The sequence below is a fragment of the Microtus oregoni genome, unplaced genomic scaffold, assembly GCF_018167655.1.
Source record: "Microtus oregoni isolate MIOR12 unplaced genomic scaffold, Mior012 000025F_ref0000491, whole genome shotgun sequence".
Lineage (NCBI taxonomy): Eukaryota > Metazoa > Chordata > Mammalia > Rodentia > Cricetidae > Microtus > Microtus oregoni.
Window position 1 is genome coordinate 26,534,096 of NW_024543084.1, and position 16,088 is coordinate 26,550,183.

At 38.9% G+C, this 16,088-nt stretch overlaps 1 pseudogene; it reads right to left on the reverse strand.

Annotated features, from left to right (window-relative positions):
- Nucleotides 1-6,875: 6,875 nt before the first annotated feature.
- On the reverse strand, nucleotides 6,876-15,580 carry LOC121462543 (annotated as a pseudogene).
- Between the last annotated feature and the right edge of the window lie 508 nt (nucleotides 15,581-16,088).

Here is a 16,088-nt window from a genome sequence, read left to right on the forward strand (position 1 = left end):
TTTTAAATATATATGGGAATTAAAGAATAAGTTGTTTTCTGGTACCTGGTAAAGTCTATGTAGCCCTATGCGAAGCATGAAATTTATTAATCATAAATATTAGCACCAAAGAGAATTAGTTTTCTAAGACAAAATTAATATATTTTAAACCACTGTTTGTGGGCTGATGTATCCTGGATCATTCTTTCTACTGGAAGTTTCTTGGTAATATTCTGCAGACCACCCATGTAGAATTTAGTGTCTCACCATGTTATCAGTCAACAACAATGAGAAGGGCAGAAACCAGATCTGTGTCAGTATCAAGTGGGAGCGTCAGTTCAGCCATGAAAGTCTTGTCCATGCCACCCGTTACCTGAATAACCAGCACAGGCAGCAGAAGCTGGTTCAATGTGTGCAGTAGCCCTCAGTGCAGCAATTCTATGCTCAAACGAGCTAAAGTGGGGTCTATAGAGATGCTCTGACTTCTTTTCTTCAACCTTTAAAGAAATATTGAGAAGTTACTTCTCATTAAATTGTTTACAATTTTATTCATTTTAACACTTGTCAGTTAATGTTGCAGTTTTGAATTCAGTCCCCAAATCTTTATTGCTCAGTCTAATTTTAACATTATACCCACTGATCTCCTGTAACCCCTACTTCCTCTCTTTGAGTAAAAGGCTCCGGGTTTTTAGAAACCCCAAAAGGGAACCTGCTCAACCTTTTGCCTTTCTTCCTCTGCTCTTTACTACCCAAAATCACCATCTTCTGTATAACAGGAAGACATAAAAAGAAGAGGACAAAATGTGTCCTCTCCAAATATTGTGACCTGGATTTTAGATCCCAGCCGATTAAAGGGATATGACAATGAGGAGCTTCAGCAATGAAAGGAACCTCTCACTTCTGCACTGCAATAGTCTTTTCCCCAGGGCCGTTGCCAGTTGTTCATTGTGACCTTGGGAAAAACCAGTGAAGGTGACCTGAACATGCACGAACAAAGGTGCATGAACAAGGCATGCCTCTACTCATGGCAGTGGGGAGTTGCTGAGCTGCAAGCATGGATTCTGGAGACACCTACCCTCCTCTCACTCCTTAATCAAGACCTGTTGCATGTATGAGCAGTGGCCTTTTCCAGCACCACTATGGTGATTTGAATGAAACAAAACCCAATACATTCAAACATTTGAATGCTTGGTCTCATTGGGTGGAACTATTTTGAAAAGATTAGGAGGTGTGAATGTGTTGGAAGACATGTGTCACTGGGGGTGGGCATGCATGTGTGTGTGTGTGTGTGTGTGTGTGTGTGTGTGTGCTTGTGTGTGCTATTCTGCTGTGTGTGTGAAGAGCAGAGAACAACTTTCAGGCGTTGGCTCCCCCTTCCCTGGATGAAGCAGGGTCTCTCTCTGTTTTACTGCTCAGTGTATTCCAGTGTGACTGGCTTGTGAGTTTCAGAGCTGTTCTATGCTCTCAGCCTCCAGCTGGATTTGGAGGTGCTGGAATTATATATGTCAGACACTTTCAACTTATATTGCTTCCTGGGATGGACCTCGGGTCATTAGGTTTTCAAGGCAAGTGTTCTAATTCTCTGAGCTGTGTTACTGGCCCATATATGTATTTGGGTTTGTTTATTAACAGTTCAGAATGAAAATTATAAAGAGAAAACCATGATCAACAGCCCCTCCTTGGCATGTAAACTTTCTTTTTCTCCAAAGCCAAGGATCATCCAGTAACATGTCTGTCATTGTAAAACTTGTTTGACTGTATTTCTTTTTTTTTTTGTTTTTTTTTTGTTTTTTTTTTACTTTTATTTATTTTTTTCTTTTTTAAATTTATTTATTTATTAAGGATTTCTGCCTCGTCCCCACAACCGCTTCCCATTTCCCTCCCCCTCCCCCCGATCAAGTCCCCCTCCCTCATCTGCTCGAAGAGCAATCAGGGTTCCCTGACCTGTGGGAAGCCCAAGGACTGCCCACCTCTATCCAGGTCTCAAAAGGTGAGCATTCAAACTGCCTAGGCTCCCATATTTCTTTATGCAGACTTCTGTTTGGTAATTTGTTAGCATATGGTGGAGGACTGATATTTTCTACCTCAGGTCTGTGACTTTATACCGCAATTGTGTTAGCTGGTTTTCAGTGTGTTTAGCAGCAGAAAAGTGATATCTGTTTTATTTCAGACACATGAATTGTTTCTTTGAAGAATGGAAACTATAGCCCTTTGGCTTAGAAATACTGGCATATCTAATATTCTTTTGCAACTAGTGATATTGGAGTTTATATTCTAATCATTTGTTTATCAAAGATATTGGTTCCTTTCATGTGCTTCTCCATCATCATAGTTAACTTCTCCATAGTCATTATATTGAAAACCTTTATCATTTTCTTTCCGTATCACCATAAAAATTCCATATTAGTTTAAAATTGTCTTTCTAATCTAAAGCGTGTTTACTTCCTGGGCTGTTGCTCTCACAGTCCAGTCCTTTTCACTTGGATCTCAGAAGATGACTGGCCAGTGGGTTTCTGTGATGAAGAATATAAGAAAGATGCAAGAACATTTTCAAGGCTAGGTTCTTTTTGTTGGAACAATCCACAATCTTGAAAAGACAGCCATACAGAGCATCTCCTATCTCACAGTAAAATACTGTGTTTTCCAACATGGTCGGAATCACCTGCATGAACACTGCTCTCCTTAGGATGATAATAAATTCAGAGTTTCCAAACTGTTCACAAAGCGTCTCCTTTAAGTCTTTTCTGATGTACTTTTTAGGGTGCTTACACTGTTGTGCACTCTGCTCACCTAGTGTCACCTCATCTGCTGTCACAGAAGGCCCTGATGGCAGAGAAGCACACTCAACATTGGAGTTCTTCTCCACTTCTCGTTTCTGAGTTGTTTTCCACGGCTGAGACAATGGAGGTTCCTCTGATTCACACTCATGGGCTCTGTGTTGTGCTGCACTTGCTTTCAAAAATGTTTCTTTCTTTACATTTTACAAGATACGGGCACATAAAAAATAAGAAACTACATAATACTTAACAGAAATTTCTTTATGTATTTAGCTACTCAAAAATCACTGACTATCAGTAGTAAATGCAAATAACTTAAAGCTTAGCTTAGACTGGGAGAGAAACTTGATCCAACCAACCTAACCCAGTCAGTGTTGATTTAAATGAACATATTTCATTTGGATTTTGTTAACATATTTGTTAATTCTTTCAAAAGTGAATGACATGGTTTTAACCCTGACAAAGTACTTCTCATGTAAAACATACTACCTCATTCTATCTAAAAATATTAAGCCTTGACAGTGGATGCAAGCCTTTTGTGTGAAATTCCATAATTGGCAACAGACAAACTTTAGTAAAAATAATAAAGGATAAAACACCAATTAAACTAAAAGCAAAACAAATAGACACACTATAGACTACATATGTTGCAGGGTTATATATAAACCTGTGAGGTCTATCTGCATAGAGTGCAGTCTTTCGTGGTCTAGTTCCAGTGAACACATTGCATAGAACTTTCATGATAATACTGACCTGACGTGTGGAAAGGAACAACTGTGGTCTGATGGGAATGGGTCCTACAGGGTCAGATTTTTGAAAGCCTGCTCCATGGTTGTTGGGATACTTTTGGTAAAGTATTCAGAGGAGTGGCCTTGTTGGAGGAGGCATGTCATTTGACGTGAGGGACATGTACAAAGTTGGGTCCTATTGTCTAAACATTCTGTAGCACTGCAGACATGGGCTTGCAGATGTGTGTTTGTCCTTAAACAAAATATACTGATTTTTTAAATTAGATTTACCTGATTGTTAAAATTAGATTTACCTTTGTTCTTGTTTTTTTCTTAGAGACAGGGGGTAGAGCTTCTTCCTTGGGGCAAACATTAGTTTTATATTTTCCAAGAACTTTATGAGTTCCCACTTTTAAATCTTTTTTAATGACTTCCATAAGATGTACATACTGCAATGCATCGTGTTCATGTTCTACTTTTTTCACTGTCTTGGTAACAGGTTGCTCTGAGTATAGGAACTTGCTGTCATATTTCTTCTTTAGTTTTTGTTCTGTAGATATTTTCTGAATAAGAGGAGGTGGATTGTTTTCAAAATGACTCTGACATTACATATTACAGTGTTTGGATGAAGAAAAAGTTAAATATATTCATACATGTTTTGCTACTTACTGCATCACTAGCTATCCCCTGTGACCTCAGAGGATCCCTGAGACACAAAACGTACCAAAAGTTTAGTGAACTGCTCCCCGGCTGGACAGCCCAGTCCGGAGGCCCTAGGCCATAGGGCAAAAGCCCAGGATGCTCCCCCATCTGCCACAACTTCACTAGCAGGCCAACAGGAAAGTTTCCTGCAGGTAGGCTGCTCCAAATCCCCCATCAATCAGACAGACCCTGCCATCTAAATGTCCCACTGGACCCCCAAACCCATCTATCTCCTGTGAACTCAGAGGATCTTTGAGGCACCGAATACAGCTGCACAGAGCAGACCAAGAGGTGAATGACCAGCTCCCTGCTGGACAGCCAGTCTGTAGGTCCTAGAACCCGGGGCTAAACCCCGAACCCCTCTTCCACCTACCTCAGCTTCCCTAGGAGGCCAGCAGGTAAGCCACCTGCAGGCATGCTGGTCCAACACCCCACCATTGATCAGACACTGTACTCTACAAGTTCCACGCCATTCCCAAACTCACCCATTCCCAGAGAACTCAGCGGCATCCTGAGATACAGAAAGCAACTACATGGAGCCAACCAAGAGCAGCTCCCTAAGATACAGAGAGCAACTGCAATGATCAGTCAAGAAAGGATCCCTGAGACACAGACACCAACTGTAAGGACTGGAGCAAGAGGCAAGCAAACTGCCTGCACCAACTGGAAGGAGAAAGGGGTAGGCTCCAATACAAGAATACATTCAACAGCCTAAAACACAACATGGTAACACCAGATCACAGTGGTCACATGATAGGAAGACCTGAACATCCTAACTCAGAAAAGGCAGAAGAAAGCGACATTAAATATAACTCTATGAATATGATAGAAACCCTTAAAGAGGGGAGCATAGAAAAATGTAGAGCTTAATAACAATCAATAAAAAAAGTAAAATAAAATTCAAGGTGATTACCCTTAGCTGTTTTCTTCTTTTAAAGATATGAGGTAGTTCTTTCTTCATACATGTATCGTATTTATATTTTTCAAGAATTTCACACCAACTTTCTTTTAAATCTTCTTTGATGAGATCCTTTAGAGGCATAGAGTGGGACTCATTCTGGCCATCCACACTTTCCTCATCTGTTTCCACCAAGGGCTTTCCTGAATGTGAAGGGGCACTGTCATGGGCTCCTTTATAATTTTTCTTTTTTTTGCATTCCGGAGCAGTTCTCTGCAGGAGGGAAGGTGGAGGGTTCATTTGTTTGGTTTCCTAGAAGAATTTTTCTTATCTCTAGGTGCTTATTTTTCAAATTATCTTTACAAGTCACAAGTTATAGACCCCGAGAAAGTAAAAATTGTTCAATACTTAACAGTTAAACTTCCTCACATATGACCATTTTGTCTCAAATCATTAGGTTATCACTAGGAACTGAAAACAAATCACTTTCTCCTAGAACTGACTATAAATCATAAGCCCATGATTTTTGTCAGTGTTGATTGGAATACTTATGTCATGATGTGTCACATATCCACAAACACGAATTAGATAAGATGTAGCATGTAAAAACAAGTCTCACAACTAAAGGTTTGACCTTGCATGCGTATTTCCTCAAAGAACTTGCTATACCCAAGAGTGTTTAATAAACAATAATTCTCTTCCTCAAATTAATAATTAATATATTTCAAATTAATGATTTTCTATCTTAAACTATACATGTAAATGGAAGAAAATGATTCTTTTTAAAAATATTTATTTATTTATCATGTATACAATATTCTGTCTGCGTGTATGCCTGCAGGCCAGAAAAGGGCACAAGACCTCATTAAAGATGGTTGTGAGCCACCATGTGGTTGCTGGGAATTGAACTCTGGACCTTTGGAAGAGCTGACAATGCTCTTAACTGCTGAACCATCTCTCTAGCCCCAAGGAAATGATTCTTAAAGTATTAGATAGTATTTTTACTTCATTTTAATAACTGTAACTGATTTTTTTAAATTTTAGCATGCTTACAGGATTTTTTTCTCAAAAATAGGCATATGTGAAGAGTTTTACCTGTTAAGTATTGAACACTTTTTACTTTCTCAAGGTCTATAACTTGTGTTTTAAGGGGTAAAGTCATATATGATTTCTAATTGTAGATATTAGATTTGACTTGAGATCACAGACAGTAGGAGCTGAGATATTTAGTGTGTCAAGAGCAAGAGACACACAATTATATGAATTCAGCTGTTTCTAGGGAAAAGGAGAAGCAGATGCTAATAAAGCTTTGGGGACAATAATTAATGAATAAAGTTAAAAACATCTATTGTACAGAGGCAGAAACCAACCAACAACAGAAATGGCTATGTAAGAAATATCAAGTATATTCTTCAAAAGTAGTCTAGTATCAGCGTGAAACATTTTTAAAAAGCTAGGAAGGAAGGTCAAGCAAATAGAACCCTCTGTCCAAAGGAGAGCAAACAACAAGAACAATGAAGATTTTTTATTTCAAACTATACATTGTGAACGTGTTGTGCACATACATGGTCTAGCCGTGCTACAACAAGTTCTAATGCAGTCTACTGTCCTCTTGTGACAGGGAAATCAATGATAGAATAAAACCCTAATTTCAAAGGTTCCATTCTGGTGAATGGTCCTCTTTCTAAGCATTGGGGTTGATTCAGGAACCTGTTCTCTCTGTCTGCAGAGAAAGATTAAAATCATATAGCTTAGTTCCCAACTGGTACTTTAAGGGATGGCTGGAGATTTTTACAGTTCCTCTAATGCATTTAGGACGACTGTCTCAAAGTAACCTTCAGCTTTCCTGACAACTCCTCGCTCTCTCTCCTGCTTAGAACTGTAGCCCTTTTCTGTTAGTTTTGAAAACTGTCTGCTACCATATCCACCACTTCCACCACCTGATCCATAGCCACCACCATAGAGACTGCCTGAGCTTCTTCCACAAAAACTGCCCCCTCTCATGGGTCCATAATTTGATTGCTGTTGTCCACTATAATTTCCAAAGTCATTATAGTTCCCACCACCATAGTTACCTCCACCAAAACTTCCTCCTTCATTGTAACTGTCATTCCTCCTCCTGCACCACCATCATATCCACCACCTTGGTTTCCATAGCCTGGTCCACCACCACCATAGCCTCCTCTACTGCTGTGACCAGGACCACCACCATAGTTGCCACCATCACCTCCAAATCCATTATATCCACCATCACCACCTCCATAACTACCTCTGCTGCCACCACCTCCACCACCGCAGCCTCCTCTTCCACCAAAGTTTCCACCACGACCAAAATTACCTCCACCACCTCCAAAGTTCCCTCCACGACCCATAAAATTGCCGGATCCACCTCCAGGGCCTCTCTGTGATCCAGCAGACTGCATCTCTTGTTTCAAAAGGGCCTTTTTCACTTCACAACTATGCCCATTAATAGTGTGGTATTTCTGAACAACAATTTTATCAACTGTGTCATGGTCATCAAAAGTCACAAAAGCAAATCCTCTCTTTTTCCCACTCTGCCTGTCTTCCATAACTTCTATGGTTTCAATCTTGCCATACTTTCCAAAGTAGTCTTTCAGGTTATACTCTTCTGTGTCCTTTTTCCTACCACCAACAAAGATTTTCTTCACTGTTAAATGGGCACCAGGCTTTACAGAATCCTCTCTAAAAACAGCTCTCTTTGGTTCCACCACACGCCCATCAACTTTGTGTGGCCGAGCACACATTGCAGCATCCACCTCTTCAACACAAGAGTAGGTCACAAAACCAAAGCCCCCGGAACGTTTTGTTTGGGCATCTCTCATTACCACACAGTCTGTAAGTGTGCCCCATTTCTCAAAATGTTCTCTTAAGCTATCATCTGTGGTTTCAAAGCTCAGACCACCAATAAACAGTTTCCTCAACTGTAAGGTTCCTTTGGATCATGCCCCCTCCCCGGCCCCCGCCAGCAGCGGTGGCAATGGCAGGAGTCAGGCCGGGGCGACTGGGCAGCAGTTTTACCTTCATTTTGAGACTGGACTTGCCTCTTCCAACTCGAGTTCAATATGGGGATCTATGACTTTTTAACAGAGGAGAGAATTCAGAAATTCTCCTAATTTTCTAATTACAAGATTTAAATATAAAGGCAGAGATAATGGAAACAGCATAGCTATGCCCACCTAAACTTTTGGTCTCATGTGGCAATCTCAGAACCAATACAATGGCAGGCACTTGAGAACCTGAGCTTAATTTGCCAGTCAGTCAGACTGTTTCAGGATCACTAAACATAACCTATATCCTGCCCTGTCACAGCAGACAATGAGGGACCAGCCTTCTGGTCCCAAGCCCCCAGCAGGACATGGCCAAACTATGGAGAACATGGCTTGCACCCTACTAAGCAGCCAAGCTTCAGCTGCGAGCCTAGATCCCTGCTCCTGGCCTCACAGCCAAGCTGCAAAAAAGGAGTCTCAGGAAACTGCAGCTCCAGGCCCAATCAAGTCTGTGAAAACGTAAAGGAGGAAGTTAAAACCTTTTGGGTAGGCAGACTTGAAACTTGGATTTATCTTTCTGATAGCTTACAAACTTAAAAAAAAAATCCAGTGGTTGAGACCTTATTTAAAATATCCATCAGGATCACTGACAAAAATCTTTAATAAATAAATTAACAGAAAAAATATATCCATCAGGAAAATTCTTAAGGGGGAATAGTAAGTCTAGTTTTCTCAGGCAACTAACGATAGCTGCTAAACAAATGATGTCTCTGAGAAGGCATGAAATTAGCATACCCTTACAAAATAACCTCAAAAAAATAAATAAGGAGGAATTATACACTCAGTCACCACAAAATGTCTTAAACCATACAGCTTTTTACTCTAAACTTGTTGAAGCGGTTTGCTGTGGATAAATTTTGGCATGATGGCACAAAGGTCATCTTTGCTAAAGCAAGGTGGAGAGACCCTTGCACTGGATTATGAAAATGACCCAACCCTGTATTAATTTGGGGTCAAGGATATGTCTGTGATTTTTTTCAAGGGAAGAAAATAAAGCTTGATGAGATGTATGCATATACAGTAGAAGTAGGCCAGCCCTGATGACATTTCAGCCACTGATGATGCCACAGGAGAAGTGGAAAGAGGTTCCTGAACCTGTGATCCTGACTTCCTCATACCACCATGCTGCAGGTTAAGGGAAGGAAGATCGTGGTGACGGTGATTCCCAGCCTTTTGATGACTTGCTTTACAAACTTCCAGAACTACTGAGTCCTGTTTACCTCAGAGTCGTTCCATGAACACAGGCTTATACTTTGGGACACAGAATTTGGGTTGCCAGCATGGGATGTTCAATCTGCTGTTGAAATAAAGGACCTGAGAACTGAGACCTCAATTTTCCCCTCTGGGGAATCAGACTCATTATGGAGACAAAGGAGTGACTGAAGTCCCTCTTCAGAGCTGCGGAGGGTAGCCTAAGGGTTTTTACTGTTGCTCAAAGACTGGGACAAGTACTTAAAGGCAGCATTGCAAATAGAGTTTCATTCATCACAGAAAGGTTAGAATAGATGCAAGAGAATTGTGATTTGACAACTTATGTTGATTGTTAATTTCCACACTAGAATTATGGTACTGACCTGTTAATGTTTTAACTGCTTGAGCTCACTATAAGATGTTAATGCTTAGAAAAAGTTTAGACATTCCTAATAAGTTTTGGGATTTGACATGTTTGATAAGACCGATTTAAATTTTGGTAGAGCTAAAAACTTTTAAGAAAAATCATAGACCAGTTGAAAAGGGCATTCCCAATCCTGGTGATTCTCCATTCCTTTAATTAGGAGATATAGTAGCCATAGAAGTATGTGTAGCATAAAGTATTATCTGCTTGCTTGCCATTTTCTAATTGATGAATGACCTCTCTTGACAGAAACTTGGCTCAGGGACACAGAGCTCAGAGGCACACTCTCACTTAATCCTGTGCTTACAGAGGTCAGCAGTAAGAGAAGACTATGATACTTCCCCACCTCCAGGTGCCTAAGACATAGACATGCATAATTGGAATGCATGTACCCAAGATATGTAAGTCTGGAAAATGGGAAACATTCACCTAAGGCAGACACAACCATCTGTCCTGTAGCAGAAGTTCATGCTCTATAAAAGTTATTAAAAAGGGAGGAATTGGGGAGGCCCAAAAAATGTGAGCTTATTTCTACCTTGAACAAAGGTCAGAGAGTTGGAACTTAAATCTGTTCCTTTAAGGTTATTGTCTGTTTCTATCTCAAACAAGGATCCCACCTGGATTTAGATCTGAGAGTTATGCTTTCCCAAGGTTATTGTCAACAGGTATGACTAATAAACAGACCTTATATTTCAGGAATAGGGAAATAGATATGTTTCTATCCCAAACAAAAGTCTAAGGGTACTACTAGCTTCCTACTCCCTTACGGAAAAAATAATGGATTCCACTCAAGGAGTGGTTTGGCTACAGAATGTTTTGTTCTAGGGTGTGAGTATTATTTGACTTGTCCTAGCAACAGAATGTTTAACTAAGACCATAGCCCACAACCTTCAACTAGTATGTTCATTTCCTTGTATCATGTTAATACACTTTTCCATCTTATTCTTCCCCTTTGGGTTGGGTATTTAAGCAAATGGAAATTAAGTGTGGGTGATTTGAGTATTGACTTGAACTCCCAGTACTATCCTATGTTTTCAGTTTTATTATTTTTACTCATGTCATCATTCTCTATTTTTCTGATCCCTATAATCCTACCCTGGTAAATGGCATTTTTGTTGAAGCTGGTCTCTGACACTCCCAACTTCACTGTTTCTGCACTATCGAATGGATCGGAGAAAATAGCACATGACAGAGCAAAACAACAGCAGACAAGTTTCAGAGAATGAAAGAAATGACATTGCCTAAAATTAAGACACCCAGAGGGTTTACTACAGAGCACTCTATCAGTGCATTAGAAGAGGAGGTGGCCTAACATGGAAAAGGCAAATAATTTAAGAATTTGGAATGTATGATAAACCTATAATTATGGATGCAAATACACACAGAAGGCTGAAATAAGAGAGAAGAAATAGCTCTAATGCAACTCTATAGTCTGTCTATACCTGTTGACATACAGGGTTGTTTTACTTGAGTCATGTGTTTTATATCTTTGAAATATATAAAACAATGTCCTTTCTCTTCTTAGACATCAGCATGCATTTATTACATAATTTCTAATTGTACTTTTGTTTATACTCTTACCATGGCATATTATCTAACAGGTCTGTTTTTTTCCTGTCAACAGTAACTACTCTCTGGTTTGATATTTTTCTTTATTTATTTACTATTTCAAGAATTGTGCTCATTTGTATTAATAGAACGTTTACTTCCTGATTGTTAGAGTTTATACTCATTCACACTGGAACCACAGAGGATTACCTGCCACTGGATTCTTGGGATTGAGAACATGAGGGGCCGGGACATTAACAAGGGTGGATTCCAGATAGGGAACTGTCTGCAGCACTGCAGAATCAGGCATGCAGATGCATCTTTCCCCTGTCAATCAAGCACAGTCCTTCCCAGTGAGGGGACCTACCTGGAAATCTGTAGTTCCTTTAGAGGGGCCAAATAGTGGCTCTTCTTTAGGACCAATGATCATTTTGGACTTTTTAATCTCTTCATAAAACATCTCTTTTAGGTCCCTTCTGAAGAGGTCCTTCAGCCTTAAGTACTGCAGATTCTGGGGCTCCTGTTGTATCTCCTTTGCCTGCTCCTTCAGCAGAGTCACCTGCTCCATACATATTTGGCTTAATTCATTCCTGAGTAGACCCATAATTTCCTCTACCTCCTTTCTGAAAAGTTTCCACATCTTTGCATGCTCTTCAGCCAATTCCTCCCTCACATCCTTTCTGCAAAGTTTTCTCATCTTTGCACGCTCTACAGCCAATTCCTCCCTCAGTATTTCTCTTATATCATTTCTGAAGAATTCCTTCCATCGTGTGCAACAACAATCAGCTTGCTCCTTTATGTGCTCCTTCCTCTTGACGGGAGGAAGTCTTGAATGCACTTGTGCATCTTCTCTATCAGTCATTTTCTGCTGATGAGAAAAAGGAGATTAGTTTGCTTGGCTTTCTTCACAAATTTACGGTTGTTATTATTGTTGTTGTTGTTGTTGGTGTTTGGGGATGCTTTTTCAAAGTAGCTTTGTCCTTGCAGGTATAGGGAACAGATTGGGAAAGTAGAGAGCTCATTTTTAACACTTTTGTTTTTTCATATGTTTGGCTATTCAAATCACTAGGCTATAGTCAGACATTGAAAATGATTTACCTTAGCCTGGAGTAGAAGTATAACCATGATCCAACAAACTTACTCAGTATTAACTTAAAATAATATATTTTATTGTATATTAAATTTGCCTAAAATAGTAAATTGAATGATTTTTAACATTACAAATCTACTCTTGAACAATAAACTTTGTATTTTTCACCTTTGATGTCTAGTTGGGTCATTGTTGCCCTGTTATAAAATAACTCCATTTAACAATTCTTATGACTGCACATGTATATGTGTATAAGGAGTGTGTGTTTCCTTAGGTCTCTTTCTGCAGGGATCCCTGGCTAAGTGTTGATTTTATCTCTCAGTACAGGCACTAGAGACAATTAGAAACTGGGGCAGAACCAAATCTATAAACTTGGCATGAGTGTGAATGGTAATAGCACTACAATGGCATCCTGGAGAATGACCTCTTTTTAACTTATCCTAACGTGCTGGTTACTACAGACACATTGTTCATAATGACAATCACATAATCAGGAGGCCTAAACTTATCATACATTCATCATTAGGGGACATTATACAAGTGAGACAAAGTAAATTTTTCAGGATAAAGTTTACCTCAAATGTAAAGACAGTTTAAGATTTCATGAAAAATTACTAGATTCTGAGAGTGTATGTTTAGTTTAATTTGTTTATGTACTTGTGTGCCCAATAATTTGAACGTGCATCATGTGTGTGCTGATCTCTTAGAGACCTGTATCAGGAATTAGATCCCTTGGAATTGTAAATGCAGGTGGTTGTATGTTACTGTATGAGTTCTGAGAACTAAATTCAAGTCCTCTTGATAGAATAGTAAGGGATTTACATTCTGAGCTATCTCTTCAGCCATTTAAAAAAATAGTTTATGTGTAAAGATTTTATGCCTTACAAAATATTTCTAGATAAATATTATCAAAATATTAGAGTTGAACAAACATACAATGCTTTATGAAGGAAAATTCAGATATGGCTGATATGAATTGCATGTAGAGTGATAAATTGACCAGGTCACGTGCACATTTCATTTAGTTACTTTTAGAGAGAGAGCAGATGACATTTGCTTGAGATTGTGTCTCCTAGGAAGACCAAAGTAGCTACAATCATCTAGTCTTATCAACATGGCCACCTAAACATGACCTGAACAAAGATGACACCAATAGACACACTAAGTCATGGAGCCTCACCTATATATAAAAAACTATGGACAAAGGGGACTACTGAGGGATGGAGAGATGGTCTTCCCCAGAGACATGTCTCCCACAAGGAATTATCTAATACTGGAGGTCCATCCTGAGATCATATAATACATGTAATATTATACTGGTTGAAAAGGGTGTACTCATACATTTAGGAGTGTGTATCTGTGTGTGTGTGTGTGTGTGTGTGTTTAACATTATAAAGAAAAAAGTCATAAGTTTAAGAGCAAGGGGAGTGTATGGGAGGAGTTGGGGGAAATGAAATAAAAATGTATTTATATTTTTATTTGAAAAAAATATTAATTAAGAATAAATCAAAAATTGGATCTTTAACAATCCAATGAACAGGTGTGACTCAGATATAAGGGAAACCTTTTGCATGGATCAATTCAATGACATGGCTCAAAACACACTGGATTCAGTTCTAATCCAGCTTGTTGAAGAAATCTGGAATTTTGATGGCTAATTCAGGGTATATAAATAACTACATATATCCCCTTGGGGCCACATGCCTCTTTTGGTACTGGATTTTGAACAGTGTGTATAAAAAAATATGTGTGTGAAATATTTTCATTTTTAATATCTAGTTTTTCCCAAAAAAAAAAAAAGCTGCAAGATGAGACTGGGGTCATGGCTCATTGGAGTTCTCGGTTTTCTTTCTGTTGCTGTGATAAAAATCATGATCAAAAGCAACATGGGAGGAAATGAATTATTTCACTCCGATATCCCAGGCCACAATCCACTGAGAGATGTCAGGACAAAAACTCAAAGTAGGAACTCAAGGAGGAGCCATGGAACATTAGCTGCTTACTGGGTAGGTCCTCATGACTTTCTCAGTCTGTTTTCAGATACAACCCAGGTCTGTATGTCCAGAGGTATCACTGTCCATCCTGAACTGGGCCCTCACAAACCAATCATTAAGCAAGAAAATGTCCCACACACTTGCCTACAGGGAATTTGATGGAGAAACTTTCCCAAATAAAGTTACTCTTCAGTGTCATAGTGCTATTTACTTGGATGGAGAAAACAGCTAACAGAACAGAGTGATGGGCAGGTAAGAATCAGGAAGTAGTAAAAGTCAACGTCTTCAGTTTGGTACTTGAAATCTGAGGCACAACTGAGTCAATATACACATAGTGAAAGGTACTTGTTTGTAAAGATGAATACATATGGATTGAAGAAGGTAAATGTTTATAAAAATCAATAAACTTATACTTTTAAGATGCAAGCTTCTACAAACTCTGAAATATTTAATATAAAGGCAAGGGAGAAACAAGCCAAAGTATTCAACTATTCAAGTAGGCAAGTCAACAGTAAAAAAAAACTATGGTGCCATTTTCATGTCAGTCACATGACCATGGAAGCCTGGGTGCTTTTTGTTTACTAGACTTTATCAAGTATCTACTGGCTAATCACTGATTCCTTACAATGTGCTTTTTCTATTATCACTTGCAGAGACACCATGTTGGTTCTTTTCATGTCAACTGTAATGACTCCTGGGCCTTTATTTTTACTATGATTTACTTTCAGTATTATTGCATGAATTTTTATATGGTGTTAAAAGCATGTTTGATTTTTAGTTTGTGATTTACAGAGTCTACTTTATTTTTTTCTTAAATGTTAAATAATGACAGGATAGTATATTCCTGGGACTGGGACCATGGACAAAATGCAAGTTATTTTCATGATTTGGGTTTTGCTATTGTTTGGAAAACCTCTACCCTACTGCAGAGATGGTCAATTCAGATGTTTTGTTTCTTACACACTCAACTATGCAATTTTTCAGATCAGAGGGAACAGAATTACCTTTAAGTGTGTTCTCACTTTAGGCTTATCAGGAATTGGCACTTTGTTAGAACAGATGGTACTTTCAGGATTTTCGAACATTTTCTTCATTTTCTTCTTAAAATCTTTCCTGAGGAGTTTGCCAATGTAGGCGTATTGAACTGCACTCATATGGGCCCACTGCTCTACGTCAGTCATTTTTGCAAAGGGATGTTCTGATCGGGGGTATTCTCTCTCATATTCATTCCTTAATTCTGGTTTTTGGAACAGGTTCTGCTGATGAGAAGATGGAAGATAAATCTGATTTGCTTTTTCTTAGTTTAGGGTTTTTCTTTATTTAGGGTGCTTGTGTTTTAAAATGACTATAACTTTTCAAGATAATAGTTATTGACACAGAGAAAGCAGAAAGCAATTGGTAATTAACAGTAAAAGGTATCTGTATCTATGCTCAGCTACCCACAAATTATTCAGCTATCATTAACAGCTGAAATAATTTGTCTTCGGTGAGAGCCTATGAAACATCCAGTGTTTCAGTGATATTTACCAGACACTATTTACTATCATGAAGAAAAATGATAACGGAGCACAATATTAGGCAGACAAGCATTAGGGAGCAGTAAAGGGCAATGTCTTCACGTTCTTCTGTGAACTCTGAGGCACCCAAATAACTTGTAAGACACAACTCAATCATGACATGAGAGAATGA